General features: G+C 38.5%; 1 protein-coding gene across 17 annotated transcripts in view; it reads left to right on the top strand.

Annotated features, from left to right (window-relative positions):
* The first annotated feature begins 54 nt into the window (after positions 1–54).
* Positions 55–16,047, top strand: part of PTPN20 (protein tyrosine phosphatase non-receptor type 20) — a 111,967-nt gene continuing 95,974 nt past the window's right edge. For 5 of the 17 annotated variants that reach the window (XM_045040273.1, XM_045040268.1, XR_006587078.1 and 2 more), the window contains exon 1: positions 13,346–14,221. The gene's annotated coding sequence lies outside the window, so the exon portion shown is untranslated. Of the gene's footprint in view, positions 102–127; positions 273–306; positions 477–13,342; positions 14,222–16,047 lie in introns of those variants that run through there. The other 12 variants (XM_045040278.1, XM_045040281.1, XM_045040275.1 and 9 more) reach the window with 9 other exon arrangements.

Genomic DNA, 16,047 nt, shown 5'->3' with positions numbered 1-16,047 from the left:
GGCTGGGATTGGGTCTGCGGGCTCCCGCGAGAACCCAACTGGCGAGGCGGGCTGGGGGCGGGCAGGGGGCGGTTGGTGCCACGCAGGGTGGGGCAGGCCAGGTGAGGAATGGTGTCTGGGGCCAAGTGGCAGCGGGGAGGGTGGGGGAGGCTGCTGCGCAGCAGCGTGAGAGGGCCGACTTGGGCTCACTCGGTGGCCCGGAGAGGAAGATGCCTTTGATGCCCAGGGGCAGAAGGAGTGTGTTGTGGCCCCAGTCCCCAGGAGGCCTGCAGGTGCTGGTTTTGGGCAGGCCCTGGGCAAAGAGAAGCCAAGGGGTCGGGGGCGGAGACTCAGCCTGCGTAGTGTGATGTCCAGCTGTACTGTGACATGTGTTGTGGTTCCTGTGTGTGTGACAGGTTTGGGGCAGGAAACACTTTGGCTCTGTGGTAAAGAAAGGCCTTGAATTTTCATTGAGAAGCACGGAGCCGATATGATTGGTAAGAAGCCATAATCAGATACTAAGACATGGTATGGTCCTCGCTGGCCTGGGCTGGGGAGGTTTCGAGGCCAAGAACTCCAGTCTCACTCAAGGACCAATGAGGGTTGAGGGGCCTAGCAAGAAACAGAGCATTGATTCATCAGTTAATTCAGCAGCTAGTTTGAACCTCCTGTGTGCCAGGCACTGCTCTCGAAGTTGGGAATATACATGAACAAGATAGGCAGGGCCCCTGCTTTGATGGAGTTATAGTCCAGGGGGGAAGATAGCTAGTCAAGGCTGAGTCCTGGGTTTTTGCCTCGCCTACTCTTTTGCCTTGCTGTTTAATGAGATGGGGAAAAATGTAGGTGGGGTGTAGGTTTCATTTTTGGAAGAGGTGGAACCAAGAATTAATGTTTTGAATATGTTAGGTTTGAGATGCCTACTAGGTTTTCCCCCAACGTGCGACATACAAACAACATAGTTGGAAAGAATTTTCCACTGAACTCTGTATACCCACCACCTAGGTCCCACCACTAACATTTAACCACACTTGTTCTTGTGTTTTTTTTTTTTCTTTCTCACATATTGATTTATCTCTCCATCCCTCTCTCCATCTGTCACCTTGTAGATTTATTTTGTTTTATTATGGTGAAATATACATGACAAATCTAGTAGATTTTTAAGTTGAGATGTCAGAGAGGCCATTGGAAATTTGTATCTGAAGTCCTGCGCGATGTCAGGGCTTTGGAATCACTACCACATAGATGGTATTTAAACTAAGGGACTGGCTGAAACCACCTAGGTTGAGAGTGTACCCAGAAAAGAAAAAGGGAAGCCAAAAAAAGAAGGAAGTGGTGGTTAACTGTGGCGAATGCCACTGTGTAAGATGGATTTGGAATTAGGATTTTAATCATTTTAACAAGAATAACTTTTTGGACTAGAGGGGCTTTGGGTCAAGTGGGTTTTTTTTTTTCCCCCAAGATAGAAGAAACTAGAATATATTTATATGCCAGTAGGATTGAACTCCTAGAAAGGGAGAAATGATGCAGATGAGAGAGGGGAACATTGCAGGAGTAGGTCGTTGAATATCTGAGAGGGGAGGAGATCCAGAGCAGGTGGGTGGTTGGCTTTGAATTGATCAGGAGCACATATTCCAGTATCGCTAGAGGGGAAGCCGAGACAACAGGTGCAGATGCAGGTAGGTGGTAGTGGCACCATCTGTCTGTAATGCAGTCATTGACTGAAAGGACAGTAGGGGAGAGGAGAAGAGGTGTTAGACTCTTGAGGAGACGCATGTGACGTAGTCCTTCCGCAGAGTGGAGAAGTGAAGTGACTAGGGAAATGGGATTGGACTGTCAGGCAGTGTTGAATACCTGTTCGAGGTGTGTAGAAATGAATTTAGAGTGAGATCGACCAGTGGGGTTGTGTGGTTTTCTCTGGGAATGTTAGCCCCTGGAACGGTGTTTTGAGGATTAAATGAAGCAACCTATGGAAGACATTTAATAAGTGGCAAGCACATGATGAATGTTACCTATTTTTGAGCTCTCGTTTTGTTTTTCTTTTGGTTTATGCAAATATAACCGGGGGAGGGGTGCTGACCTTTACCAACTGACAGGGTCCTCTAGTCCACTGTTTGCAGCTATTTCGAAGCCTGTCTCCTAATGTGTTGTATTTATATAGCCTGATAATAGGGGATGTTGGCTAAAAAAGGCTAAACTATAGCAAACGGGGCTGTCACTGGCAGACCCATTCAGTCTTGGCCTGGATGGGCTGGAGCCTTGTCACAGTAACAGTTACAAAGTTCTCCTGAAAGTCTGTTTTGCGTTTCCTATCGGGTCTGATATACTGGGACTTTACAGAATCTACAGATCTAAGAATACCAGAGAGGATTTTCAGTTTAGTAGGTTGTCGTTTCTCCCCAACCACTTGGGCCGTATTATGGTACAAATAACAATAATGGTTGCCATTGACAGCTCTTAAAAATGTCATGTACCGTTCTAAGCACATCACATGCATTGTCTTGTTTAATCCTCACCCCAACTCACTGAGGCAGGTACTGTCATCTCTATTTTTCATGTGCAGAAATGGCACAGAGAGGTTAAGTCACTTACCCACAGTACACATAGTCTGATAGCCAGTGTTTGCTGCGGACTAACTTAAATTTTTTTTTTTTTTTAATTTTTTAAAGATTGTTTGGCCATCACTCATCTACTAGTTAAGGTAACAGACTGAAGCAAATTGCCTGGGTTCAAAAACTGCCACTTACTAGCTCTGTGTCTTTGGAACTCATTTAACTTCCATGTGTATTTTTTTTTTAACTCATGAAATGGGAATAATAAAAGTACAGTATGTGCTCAATAGGGTTATTTTGAGGATTACATGAATTAATGTATTTAATAGGCTTAAGAATAATGCCTGGTTGTTTAAATGCTATTACCATCTGTCTGGTAATGCAGCCAGGGTGATATGTGTACTGATTGACTCCCCTAAAATCATTCACTAAGGGTCCTGCTGCTGGGTTTAGTAGAGCTTGAAAATTACAGGGCACTCTGTTAATGCTCCTAATTAAGAGATCACCTTTCCTTAGATTTTATTATGTCTGAGGGAAGCAAATTTAAGTTTGCCTCTAGGTGCAGAAAACAACTTGGATTTCATTCAGACTCATCTGACCAGTGAGGTTAATGTCATTAGTTCTGGTATCACATACCACTTAAAGGGAAATGAGGCCTGGGCATTCCATTTTGCCATTCCCAAATCGGCAGCCTAATGGGATTTGGTTAGAAAGGCCAGCGGACTGCATAGCTGGTGCTGGGCACAGTGTGTGGTAAATGATGTGGGTCAGTAGTCCGCACATGAAAATGTTTTGAAAAGGTCTGTAGACTTTAGACTTGCTGTGATGTATTGCATCAGTTACTGATTAAAAGAAACTGGGAAGGCTTGGCATGGGCGGCCATGAAAGTTCTAAACATGCCAGGAAAGTTCTAAATGACCTTTGCTGGTACACAACAGGGAGAGTAAATTCATAGTATAAGGTAGTGGTTCCCTGCGGGTTTCTGTCAGAATCACCAGGGGGAAGTTTTATGATGCTTTGCAAAACGACAAGTTCCATGTCCGTGGACTCGGAATCACTAAGTTATGGCAGGGTTCTGGAATCCATCTATTTTTTTGAGAGCTCCACAAATGACTCGGATATGTAGTTAGCATGGGGTGTCATTAGTGCAAATAAGTATTTTTCAGCCCTGACTGTGTTTTAGAATTACAGATCAATTAGCCTTTTATTTTTTTTCAACATTTATTTATTTTTGGGACAGAGAGAGACAGAGCATGAACGGGGGAGGGGCAGAGAGAGAGGGAGACACAGAATCGGAAACAGGCTCCAGGCCCTGAGCCATCAGCCCAGAGCCCGACACGGGGCTCGAACTCACGGACCGCGAGATCGTGACCTGGCTGAAGTCGGACGCTTAACCGACTGCGCCACCCAGGCGCCCCTCAATTAGCCTTTTAAAGAATACTCATGCTCTGGACCTACCCCAAGGATTTTGATCTAATGGGCTTTCGCATGGTCTGGACATTTGGTATGGGTTATTTTTTAAAAAGCTTAAGTTGATTCTAACCTGCATCCAGGTTTGAGAATCACTGTTATAAATAATAAGTTAGATTTCCCTTCAAAGTTTAGTTACTCATAGATTTAAAATGGACATAGCTTCAGGTGGCATCTTATCATCAGAACACTGAGAAAGTTAGCATTTCTAAATTTCTCCAATGCAAATGTTCACTTCAATAATCAGGTAACAATGGAAGATATGAATTGATGATTGAATTAGCATTTGTCATACCAAGCAATGAAGATTTCATCAAGCTTGCCCTGGAGAGGCACATTAACATTTACTTAGAGCTTTATATGGAATCTCAGTCTTTGGGAGGTATATATTGTTCCCATTTTATAGATGAGATTTTTGGGGCAGAGGGAGGTTATGTCACTTGCCCAAGATTTTCACCCAAGTAGGTACAGCTCCAAAGCCTAGGTTCCATTTCCTCAGTAGTTTTTAATCTTGACTGCACCCTAGGATCACCAGGAGAACTTTAATGATCAATACTTGGACCCCATTCTCTGATTTCATTCATTTGATGTGACCTGCAGTCGGTATTTTGCAGAGCTCCCCAGATAATTCGAATGCGCACAGTCCTGGCGGTCTAAATTTACTTTCTTTTACATCAGGTTGCCCCTCTGTGGGCTGCTATGACTGGGTTCCTTGCTTTTGCAAATTTACTTATCTTTGTGTCACTTCTTTCTGCTTCTTACTGCCTTTTAATACATATGTATTGAGTGCCCACTTTCTACCATTCATCTTGGTGTTGAGGTCACACCGTGGTGACAACACAGACCAGGTCACCAGCCTCATGGTACTTATACGGAGGGATTTAAACAGTACACATATGAGCAGATACACAAGGACTTGCATACATAGGTAAATCTTAAGGTAATTAAAAGTGCTTTTAAGAAAACTAAAGCAAGGTAGTGAGTAAAGGGGTCCTGACAGCGGTGCATCAGAGTTCCAGTTGTTCCATTTTTGCCAGAACTGCTTTGTATTGTTCGTGTGATTGTATTTCATTTTAGCCATCCTGATAAGTGTGTAGTGGCATCTCATTGTTTCCTTTTGCATTTTCCTGTTGACAAATGGTGTTGAGCGTTTTTTTCCCATGTTTAATCTACCATCTGTAGTTTTTTCTTTGGTGAAGTGTCTATTCAAATATTTTGCTCATTAAAAAAAAAAACTTGGGTTGTTTGTCTTCTTGAGTTTATAAGGGTCTTTACATGTTTGGAATACAAGTCCTTTTCCATATAGGTGTTTCTTCCAGTGTGTGGCTTATCTTTATATTTTCTTAATGTAATCTTTTGAAGAATGGGATTAAGAAAAATTTTTAAGAGTCTTCCAATTTTTTTCTTTTGTGGTTTGTGCTCTTAGTGTCCTAATATATGCATTCTTTCACAGTTCTGGAAGCTAGAAGTCTGAAGTCAAGTTATTAGTAGGGCCATGCTCTTACCGAAGTTTGTCAAACCATACCTTTAGTCTTGTTTCCAGAGCATGATATATTGGATAGGTTGAGAATATTCCAAATCATCAAATGCTGGTTCCACTTCGCCTAACAATTCCTTTCTCAATTTATCTCTTCCCTCTTGCATTTTCTTATATAGGCAGCAAGGAGAACCCATGGTCACATCTTCTACACTTTGCTTAAGAATATCCTCAGCTAAATATCCAAGTTCATTACAGTTGACCCTTGAATAACATGGGTTTGAACTGCATGGGTCCACTTATATGTGGATTTTTTTTTGATAAATGTAGTACTATAAGTGTATTTTCTCTTAAGATATTTTAAATAACATCATCTTTTCTCTAGCTTACTTTAAGAATACAGTATATGAGACATACAGATGTGATATATCCGTAGATATGATACATTCAGATGTGTCAATTGACTCTGTGTTATTGGTAAGGCTTCCAGTCAATAGTAGAGTATAAGTAGTTATGTTTTGGGGGAGTCAAAAGTTATAGGTGTATTTTTTACCATGGCGAGGGCGGGGGTGGTCAGTGCCCCTCACCTCCACTTTGTTTAAGGCAACTATAGTTACAAGTTCTACTTCCACCCAACAGTAGAACACATTTCAGGCAGTTTTTGCCACTTTGTAACAATGATTGCTTTTCTTCCAGTATCCAATAATATATTCATTATTTCCTTTGGAAAAAATTTTTAAAAAATGTTTATTTATTTTTGAGAGAGAGATAAACAGAGCACAATCAGGGGAGGGGCAGGGAGAGAGGGAGACACAGAATCTGAAACAGGCTCCAGGCTCCACATTGTCAGGACAGAGCCTGATGTGGGGTTTGATCTCACAAACCATGAGATCATGACCTGAGCCGAAATCAAGAGTTGGATGCTTATCGCCTGAGTCACCCAGGCGTCTCTCATTATTTCCTTTTAAGGCCTAGCCTGAAGAACCTTTAAAGTTTATGTTTCTAGCAATATTCTTTTCTTGGACGGTACATGTATTCTCGAAGACTGGAGATGCTTTTTACACCATTCCCCTCTTTTCTTTCTGACCCCTCACCAGGGTCGCCTTTAATGTCCACATTTCTACCCACAGTCTTTTCAAGGCAGACTAGGCTTTTTCTATAATGTGCCTCAACACTCTTATGTCCTCTATCCATTACCTAATTACAAAGCCACTTCCACATTTTTTTGGGGTATCTATTATAGCAACACTGTACTTCATGGTACCGAAATATGTATTGGTTCTTAGGGTTGCCATAACAAAGTACCGCAGACTGGATGTCTGTAAGGAAACAAGTGTATTCTTTCACAGTTCTGGAGGCAAGATTCTGAGATTTTGTCAGCAAGGCCATGCTCTCTCTGAAGTTTCTACAGAAGGATCTTTCCTTGCTTCTTCCAAACTTTTGGTGGTTGCCAGCAATGCTTGCTGTCCTTGGCTTGTAGACACATCACTCCAGTTTTTGCCTGTCTTGTCATGGATTTTTTCCTCTGTGTCCAGATTTTCCTTATCTTAAAAGGACATCAGTCATTGCATTAGGACCTCATCTTAATTATGTCTGCAAATAGCCTATTTCCAAAAAAGTTTATGTTCACAGATACTGGGGGTTAGGACTTCAGAATATCTTTTTAGGGAATGCAGTTTGCCCACAACAATCACACAGGAGAAAATATGGGTGACCTTGGTTTCGGCAATGAATTTTTAGATACTACACCAAAAGGAATCATCCATGGATCACCATGAAAGAAAAAAAAATGATAATTTAGTCTGTATTAAAATTAAAAACTTCTGTGAAAGGTACTGTTAAGAGAATAAAAACAAGTCTCACACTTGGAGATGATTTTGCAAAATACATATATGATAAAAGACTTATAATATAGTTGAAATCATCCAGTATGTGGCCTTTTCAGCCTGGCTTCTTTTCCTTAGCAACATTCACTTAAGGTGCCTACATATCTATTTATAGCTTGATAGCTCTTTTCTTTTTCTTTATTTTTAAAAAATTTTTAATATTTTTTTATTTTTGAGAGAAAGAGAGAGAACCAGAGCATGAGCGGGGGAAGGGCAGGGAGAGAGGGAGACACAGAATCTGAAGCAGGCTCCAGGCTCTGAGCTGTCAGCACAGAGCCCAACGTGGGGCTTGAACTCGGGAACGGTGAGATCATGTCCTGAGCTGAAGTTGGACGCTTAACCTACTGAGCCACCCAGGTGCCCCCTCATTTCCTTTTATCACCAAATAATACTACATTGGGTGGATGTACTACAGTTTGTTTATCAATTCAACTAATGAAGGACAGTTTGGGCATTTCCAGCTCCACCTCCCCCACCCCTGTTTTTGATGATTGTGAATAAAGTGGCTATCAACATTTGAACACAGGGTTTTGTGTGGATATACATTTAAAATCAATTGGGTCAATACCTAGGAGTACAGTTGCCAGAGCATATGGAAATACTATGCTTAGCTTTGTAAGAATGTGCTAAATTGTCTTCCAGAGTGGCATTCCCAGCAGTGTATCTCCATCCTTAACAGCATTTGGTTTGCTTAGTTTTTTTTGGATTTTAGCCTAATAGGTATGTAGTAACATCTCATTGTTGTAACTTGCAGATCTCTAATGACATACGATGTTGAACGGCTTTTCATATGCTTATTTTCCATTTGCATATATTCTTTGGTGAGACATCAGTTTAGATCTTTTGCCCATTAAATATTTTTTTTAATTGTTGAGCTATTTAGGAGTTTGTTTTTTTTTTTTTAACTTTTTAAATGTTTATTTATTTTTGAGAGAGAGAGAGACAGAGTGGAGGAGGAGGAGCAGAGAGAGACAGAGACACAGAATCCAAAGCAGGCTCCAGGCTCCAGACTGTCAGCACAGAGCCCAAAGTGGGGCTCGAACTCACAAACTGCGAGATCGTGACCTGAGCCGAAGTCGGATGCTTCACCGACTGAGCCACCCAGGCACCCCAGTTTTTTTTTTTTTTTTTAAGTCACCCAGTTTGTGGTACTTTGTTATGATAGCCCTTGGGCACCAATACAGTTATCTTTTAGAAGTTTTATAATTTTGTGCTTTACATTTAGGCCTATAATCCATTTTGAATTAATTTTTTAAAAGTGTAAAGTCTAGTTTTTTTTTTTTTTTTTTGGCATATGGATGTCCAGTTGTTTCAGTGCCTTTTGTCAGAAAGAATGTTCTTTCTCTATTGAATTGCATTTGCTCTTTTATCAAGGATCAGTTGACCAAATTTGTGTGGGTCTGTGTGGGTCTCTCTGTTGATCTATTTGTCTTTTTTCCCACCGTGTCATGCTGTATTGATTACTGTATCTTTATAGTAAATCTTGAAACCCTGAAGTGTCAGTTCCTACTTCGTTCTTCAGTATTGTGTTGATTATTCTGAATCTTTTGCTTTCTCACATATACTTTATTTATTTTTTTAATGTGGAATTTATTGTCAAATTGGTTTCCATACAACACCCAGTGCTCATCCCAAAAGGTGCCCTCCTCAATACCCATCACCCACCCTCCCCTCCCTCCCACCCCCCATCAACCCTCAGTTTGTTCTCAGTTTTTAAGAGTCTCTTATGCTTTCTCTTCCATTCTAACCTCTTTTTTTTTTTTTTCCCTTCCCCTACCCCATGGGTTTCTGTTAAGTTTCTCAGGATCCACATAAGGGTGAAACCATATGGTATCTGTCTTTCTCTGTATGACTTATTTCACTTAGCATAACACTCCCCAGTTCCATCCATGTTGCTACAAAAGGCCAGATTTCATTCTTTCTCATTGCCATGTAGTATTTCATTGTGTACATATACTTTAGCATGAGTTTATTGGTAACTACAAAACAACTTGCTGGGATTTTGACTGAGATTGCACTGACTCTATAAAACACATTTGGAAGAATTGAGATCTTAACAATTTTGAGTCTTTCTATCCATGAACATGTAATATTTCTTCATTTATTTAGACGTTTCCTTTCTTTCATTAGTTTTGTAGAGTTCTTCATGTACATCCAGCACATATTTTGTTAAATTTATGCCTATGTATCTCATTTTGGATGAAGCTAATGTAATGATGTATTTTTTATTTCCAATTTCATTTGTTCATTGCTGGTATATAGGAAAGGAATTGACATTTGTGTATTAACTTCAACCTTCAACCTTGCTATAATTCCTTATTAGTTCCAGGAGTTCTTTTGTTGTTGTTGATTCTTTGGTATTTTCTTCTTAGGCAATCATGTCATCTGAGATGAAAGGTAGTTTTATTTTTTCCTTACCAATCTGTGTATCTTTTATTTCCCTTGTGTTATGCATTAGGTAGGACTTCTATAATTTGGTCTTGAATAGGAGTGGTGGGAGAGGATATCCTTGCCTTGTTCCCCATCTTAGAAGAAAGCATCTAGTTTATCATCATTAAGTTACCTGTAGATGTTTTTGTAGATGTTCTTTGTCAAGTTGAGGAAGTTCCTCTCCTCTAATCCTGGTTTCCTGAGAGTTTTTTTTTTTTTTATCATGAATGTGTTTGGATTTTGTTAAATGTTTTTTCTGTGTATATTGGCATGATAATATAATTTTTCTTCTTTAGACTGTTTTGTTGCACTACGTCAGTTGGTTTTCACATGTTGAACCAACCTTGCATACTTGGAATAAGTTTTGCTGGTCATGGTGTAGAATTATTTTGATATATTTTTGGATTCAGTTGCTGGTAGTTCTGTTGATTTTTGTATCTGAGTTCATGAGTGATTTTGGCCTATAGTTTTTTTTTTTTTTCTTTTAATGTCTTCATCTGGTTTTGATGTTAGGGCAATGTTGGCTTTATAGAATGAGTTAGAAAGTGTTCTCTATGATTCTTTTTTATGGAAGAGATTGGAGGTAATTGGTATATTTTTATTGATTGAATTTCTTTTATAGACAGGCTCATTCAGATGATCAACTTTTTCTTTTGTGAATATTGGTAGTTTATGTTTTATAAGGAATTGATCTCTTTAATCTGAGTTATCAAATATCAGGGCATGATGATATTCCTCTCTTATCCTTTTAATGTCCGTAGAATCAGTAGTGATAATCCTTTTTTATTTCTGATATTAGTACTTGGTATTGGCTCACTTTTTTCCGTGGTTATCCTGGTTATAGGTTTATCTATTTTATTTATCTTTACAAAGAACCAGCTTTTGGTTTTATTGATTTTCTCTATTGATTTGCTGTTATCAACTTCATTTATTTCTGCTTTAATTTTTATTCTTTCTTTGCTTGTTTTAGGTTTATATTGCCCCTTTTTCTTTAATGTCTTGAGGTAGAAGCTTAGTTATTGATTTTATCTTTCTTTTTTAAATATATGTATTTAGTACTTTAAATTTATTCCTAAGCATTGCTTTTGCTGTATCTCACAAATTTTGATAAGTTGTATTTCAGTTTTCATTTAGTTCAAAATATTTTAAAATTTCTCTTGAGACTTCTTTGACTTCTGTGTTATCTAATCACATGTTGTTTAATCCCCAGCTATCGTTCTGTTACTTATTTCTAGTTTAATTTCACAGTGTTCTGAGAACATATTTTGTATGATTTACACTCTTTCCAATTTGTCTTAAAGTGTGTTTTGTGGCTTGAGATGTGACCTGTCTTTGTGAATGTTCCATGTAAGCTTGATAAGAGTGCTTATTCTGCTATTGTGGAAGGAAGTATTTGATAAATGTCAGATACAGTTGATTGCTTGTGTTGATCAGCTCAACTGTATCCTTACTGATTTTCTGCTTGCTGAATCTGTCCACTACGGATAGAAAGGTGCTGATTTCTATAACTAAAATAGTGGATTTGTTTATTTCTCTTTGTAGTTTTATTACTTCTTGACTCACATATTTTGACACTTTGTTAGATGTGTACCTGTTAAGGATTGTTATATCCTCTTGGAGAATGGACGATTTATCATTATGTAGTGCCACCTCTTGTCTCTGGTAATTTTCCTTGTTCTGGAGTCTGCTTTGCGTGACATTAATATAGATACTCTAGCTTCCTTTTGATTAGTGTTAGCATGCTATATCTATTTCTTTCCCTATCTAAAAAATCTATCTTTGTCTTTATATTTAAAGTGGGGTTCTGAGAGACAAGTTATATTGGAGGCTTTTAAAAAGTCTACTCTGACATGTGAATGTATTTATTAGACTATTCATATTTAAAGTGATAATAATATAGTGGGGTTAATATCTACTGTATTTGTAACTGTTTTCTACTTGTACTTGTTCTTTGTTTCTTTATCTTCCTCCATTTTTCTGCCTTCCTTGATTTTAATTGATCATTTTGTGGTCAGTCACTTATGGTAAATCATTTTCTGTCCTCTTAATTAAAAAATTAATTTTTTTAGTGGTTACCTTAGTGTTTGCAGTATACATTTATAATAAATGTAAGTCTACATTCAAATAACATTATGCTGTTTCATGGGTACTCCCCATTTTGCCTTACATATTTATCTTATTACACAGTAGTCCCAATTTTTCCCTCCTATCCCTTCTGACATTGCTGTCATTCATTTTATTTATCCATATGCTATAATCACCCAGTACATTGTTGCCATTATTACTTGAAAAATTATTAGATCAATTAGGAATAGGAAAAACAAGAGATTCTACTTGACCTTCATTTATTCTTTCTGTGATGTTCTTAGTTTCTGGCCTTTTCCTTTCTTTGAAGAACTTTGTTAAAATTTCTTATGTGGAGGTCTGGGAAAAATCCCCTAGTTTTTGTTTGTTTGAGCAAGTCTTTATTTCTCCTTCACATTGGAAGGATAATTTCACTGTATGCAGAATTCTAAATTGGGTTTTTTTTTTTCCTTTCATCATTTAAAGTACTCTATGGTCTTCTTGTTTGTGTGGTTTCTTACAAGAAATCAGATGTAAATCTTGTCTTTGTTCCTCTATAGGTATTGTATTTACCCCCCTTCTCACTTCTTTCAAGATTTCCTCTTTGTCTTTGGTTTTCTTCAGTTTGAATATAATATGCTTTGGATATTTATCCTCCTTGGTGTTTTCTGAGCATCTTGGTTCTGTGGTTTCATGTCTGTCATTAATTTGAGGAAAGTCTTGATTATTTTTACTTCAGGTATTTCTGTTCCTTCCTTCCCCACCTTCTTCCCTCCCTCTCTTCTTCCCTCCCTCCCTTCCTTTATGCTCCTTCTGGCATTCCCATTATACATATATTACACTTCTTAAAATTGTCCAGTAGTTCTTATATATTTTGTTCTATCCCCCACACCCCTTCTTTTTTCTCTTTCTTTTTAGTTTGGGAGGTTTCTGTTGACGTGTCTTCAAGCTTGCTGATTCTTTCTGTAACCATGCCCAATCTACTGATGAGTTCATCACAAGCATTTTTCATTTATGTTACAGTGTTTTTTACTTTGAACATGTCCTATTTATTTATTTGTTTTTACAGTTTGCCATCTGTTTGTGTCCATGACCCACATATTCTTACACATTATTACTTCTTTTTCCTAGAGCTCTTAGTTTTTGTTAAATCCCTACTGGATATGTGTGTCATACTGGAATCTAGTTCTGAACTTGCTTTGTCTCTTTAGATGGTAAGGTTTTTATTTTGCTTGTTTAGAATGTTTTGTAATTTTTCTTGAAAGTCAGACATAGTATTTGAGTAATAAGAACTGAGGTCCTTAGGCTTTAAATTTTTTTTTAATGTTTATTATTTTTGAGAGAGCATGCAGGGAAGGGGCAGAGAGAGGGAGACACAGAATTGGTAGCAGGTTTCAGGCTCTGAGCTCTCAGCACAGAGCCCCACGTGGGGGCTCGAACTCACAGACTGCAAGATCATGACATGAGCTGTAGTCAGCTGCCCAACCAACTGAGCCACCCAGGCACTCCTTTAGGCTTTTAGAGTGAGATTTTGTGTCAGTCTGGCTGGAAACTGGACTCTTGTCTAATGTTTCCTATAGCTGTAGGTGTCAGAGCTTGCAGTTTCTTCTAGTTTCTTTCTTTTTCTTTCTTTTAAAAAAAAAAATCTTTCCATACCTCTGTTGTCTCTAGGTTTTCCTAAGAACTCCTCCTTACATGGAGTTTGTAACTTGCAGCTTGCAACTTTTTCAGTTATAATGCACTGCTAACATACGCTAGCCTACTGAAGCCTAGATGATATGGTAGGGCTTTGAGGAAGAAAAGCATTGTGTAATTTTAGGATTAGATCTTGTATTTTTGGTGGGCCTGAGTCCTTAGGATGTGATTTTCTGAATCGTTGATTAGTCTCTTTTCTTATCTCTTTACCTAAGACAGATGGCTAGAGGAGGCTAGAGTTGGCGGTTGCTCTTCCTCCAGGTCAGATAAAGCTCTAGTCAAGTACTCTTCCTTGGAGTGCAGGCTTTTGTTATGGAGAACGCTTTAGGGACAATGCAAATTGTCCCTACTGTCCAAATTGTCCCCAATTGGTTACGCTGTTCTCCCCTCCCCCATCTAAAACACAAGGGTATGTTTTAAAATATTTTTTCTCATGGGAACCCAGTGGAGTTCTTGGAGCTAAAATTCATATAAGTATTGAGGCTTTTCCAAGTCTGGACCCTCAGTTGTTTGTTTGTTTTTTTCACTTCACCCCTTTTTATTTTGGAACAGTATTTCATTCCATTCTATGATTATACATCATCCAATGAGGGGCATTTGGACTGTTCTAAGGTTGGAATTATTATGAAAAGCACTGCTATGAACATTGATGAACAAGTCTTTATGTGCGTGTAAGTTTTCATTTTGCTTAATAAATTTTTCTTAGTAAATATCTAAGAGTGAGCATGCTGCTTCTGTGGTAAGTACATATGTAATGTAAAAAGAAACTGCCACACTTTACTTATAAGCATTTGTGTCATTTTACACTCTCCCACTATACGTGAGAATACATAATTTGTCCAGATCATTGCCAACACTTGTAATTTTTCCAAATCATTGTCAACACTTCCAATTTTTAGCCTTTGTAATTTTGGGATTTCTAGTTGGGGGAGTAGTGGTATCTTACTGCAGTTTTATTTTGCATTTTCCTGTTATTTAATCATGTTGGGTTATTTTCAAGGCGTATTGTCAATTTCTTTCCCTCCTTTAGGCGAATTCTGTCTTTTTCCCATTTTTTAAAGAATTGATAGAATTGGCATGGAATGTTATATTAATTTCAGGTGAACCACATAATGATTCGATATTTGTATATATTGGGAGATGAGCACAATAAGACTAAATAACATCCGTCACCACACAATTATAATTCTTTTCTCGTGGTAAGAACTTTCAAGACCTATTCTCTGAGCAACTTTCAAATATACACTACAGTTTTATTGATTCTAGTCACCTGCTGTATGTGACATCTCCAGGGCTTGTTTACTTTATAACTGGAAGTCTGTACCTTCTGACCTCCTTCACCTCAGGGGTTTTTCACTTTCCAAGTAGTCCACGCTCAGCCTACAGCACTTTGTAAAAGCAGTGAGCTTAATTCTCCCTACTCCCTACCGGCCCTGATGCCTCTGTTGTAGGCAAGCTGATCTCAGCAGCACTTGTCTCTATCTGCCTGTCTCTCCAGATTTGGGGTGGCGATTTTCTCTGCCACCTCAGTCCGCTGGTGGATCTAAGAAAAGTCATTGATTTTTACTTTCTTCATCTTTTTTTCTTGTGAAGATGAGAGTGATGACTTCCTAGCTCTTTGCCCGTTAAAGCTAAACCCGAAGTCACAATTATCTTTTAAAGAGATTAAAAAATCCTTTATATTTTTACCATTCCTCGGCATTCTTACCGTTTTTGGTATTTTCCACATGTTTGGTATGTAACTTCAAATTTCCACCTGTGGCCTACTTTTCTTCTTGAAGAACTTCTTTTAACACCTTTTAGTGCAAGTATGCTGACCCTGAATTCTGTCAGTTTTTTCATAGGTCCCTCCCAGATTCCCACAATATCTTTGTTTGTCAGCATGTGGACTATGATGTGTGTAATCCATACACTCCCCCCTCCCCCCAGTTGAGGTTCTGAACACATCTTTGATTTGTGATTTCTTATCATATATTAATTATGGACATTTCTCAGGTATTCTCTCTTTTGGTGACTCCACTTATACAGAAATTAGACCATTCGAGAATGATCCACTACTTTTGAACGATCTTCTAACTTTCACTCATCTGCTTATTTCATTTTGGATCATCTTTATTTACCTGTCTTCAAGCTTACGATTTTTCTCTTCAGCTGTGTTCAGTCTTCTAATAGATCCATCTAAGAAATCCTTTATCTCTGATATTGTTTTCTATTTCTAGCATTTCCATTTGATTTTTTTAAAGTAGTTTCTGTCACTCTACTTAAATTCTCTACCTGTTCATATATGTTGTCCACCTTTTCCCCTCGACCCTTTAACATTGTGCAGTGACATGTTCCTCATTTTAGTTTGAGACCTCATCAGAATCACCTTTACCATCCATATTTCTACCAAAATCCTATTCGTGGTTACTTATGTATTCTCTAAGAAAATGGAAACTTTGTCTGTAGCACTCTTCTTTGCTTCCTGAGCTCTCACAAGAATTGCCTTTAGAAGTCC

The sequence above is a fragment of the Felis catus genome, chromosome D2 (genome assembly GCF_018350175.1).
Source record: "Felis catus isolate Fca126 chromosome D2, F.catus_Fca126_mat1.0, whole genome shotgun sequence".
Lineage (NCBI taxonomy): Eukaryota > Metazoa > Chordata > Mammalia > Carnivora > Felidae > Felis > Felis catus.
The sequence above is the reverse complement of the archived record's forward strand: the minus strand, read 5'-3'. Positions and strand labels throughout refer to the sequence as shown.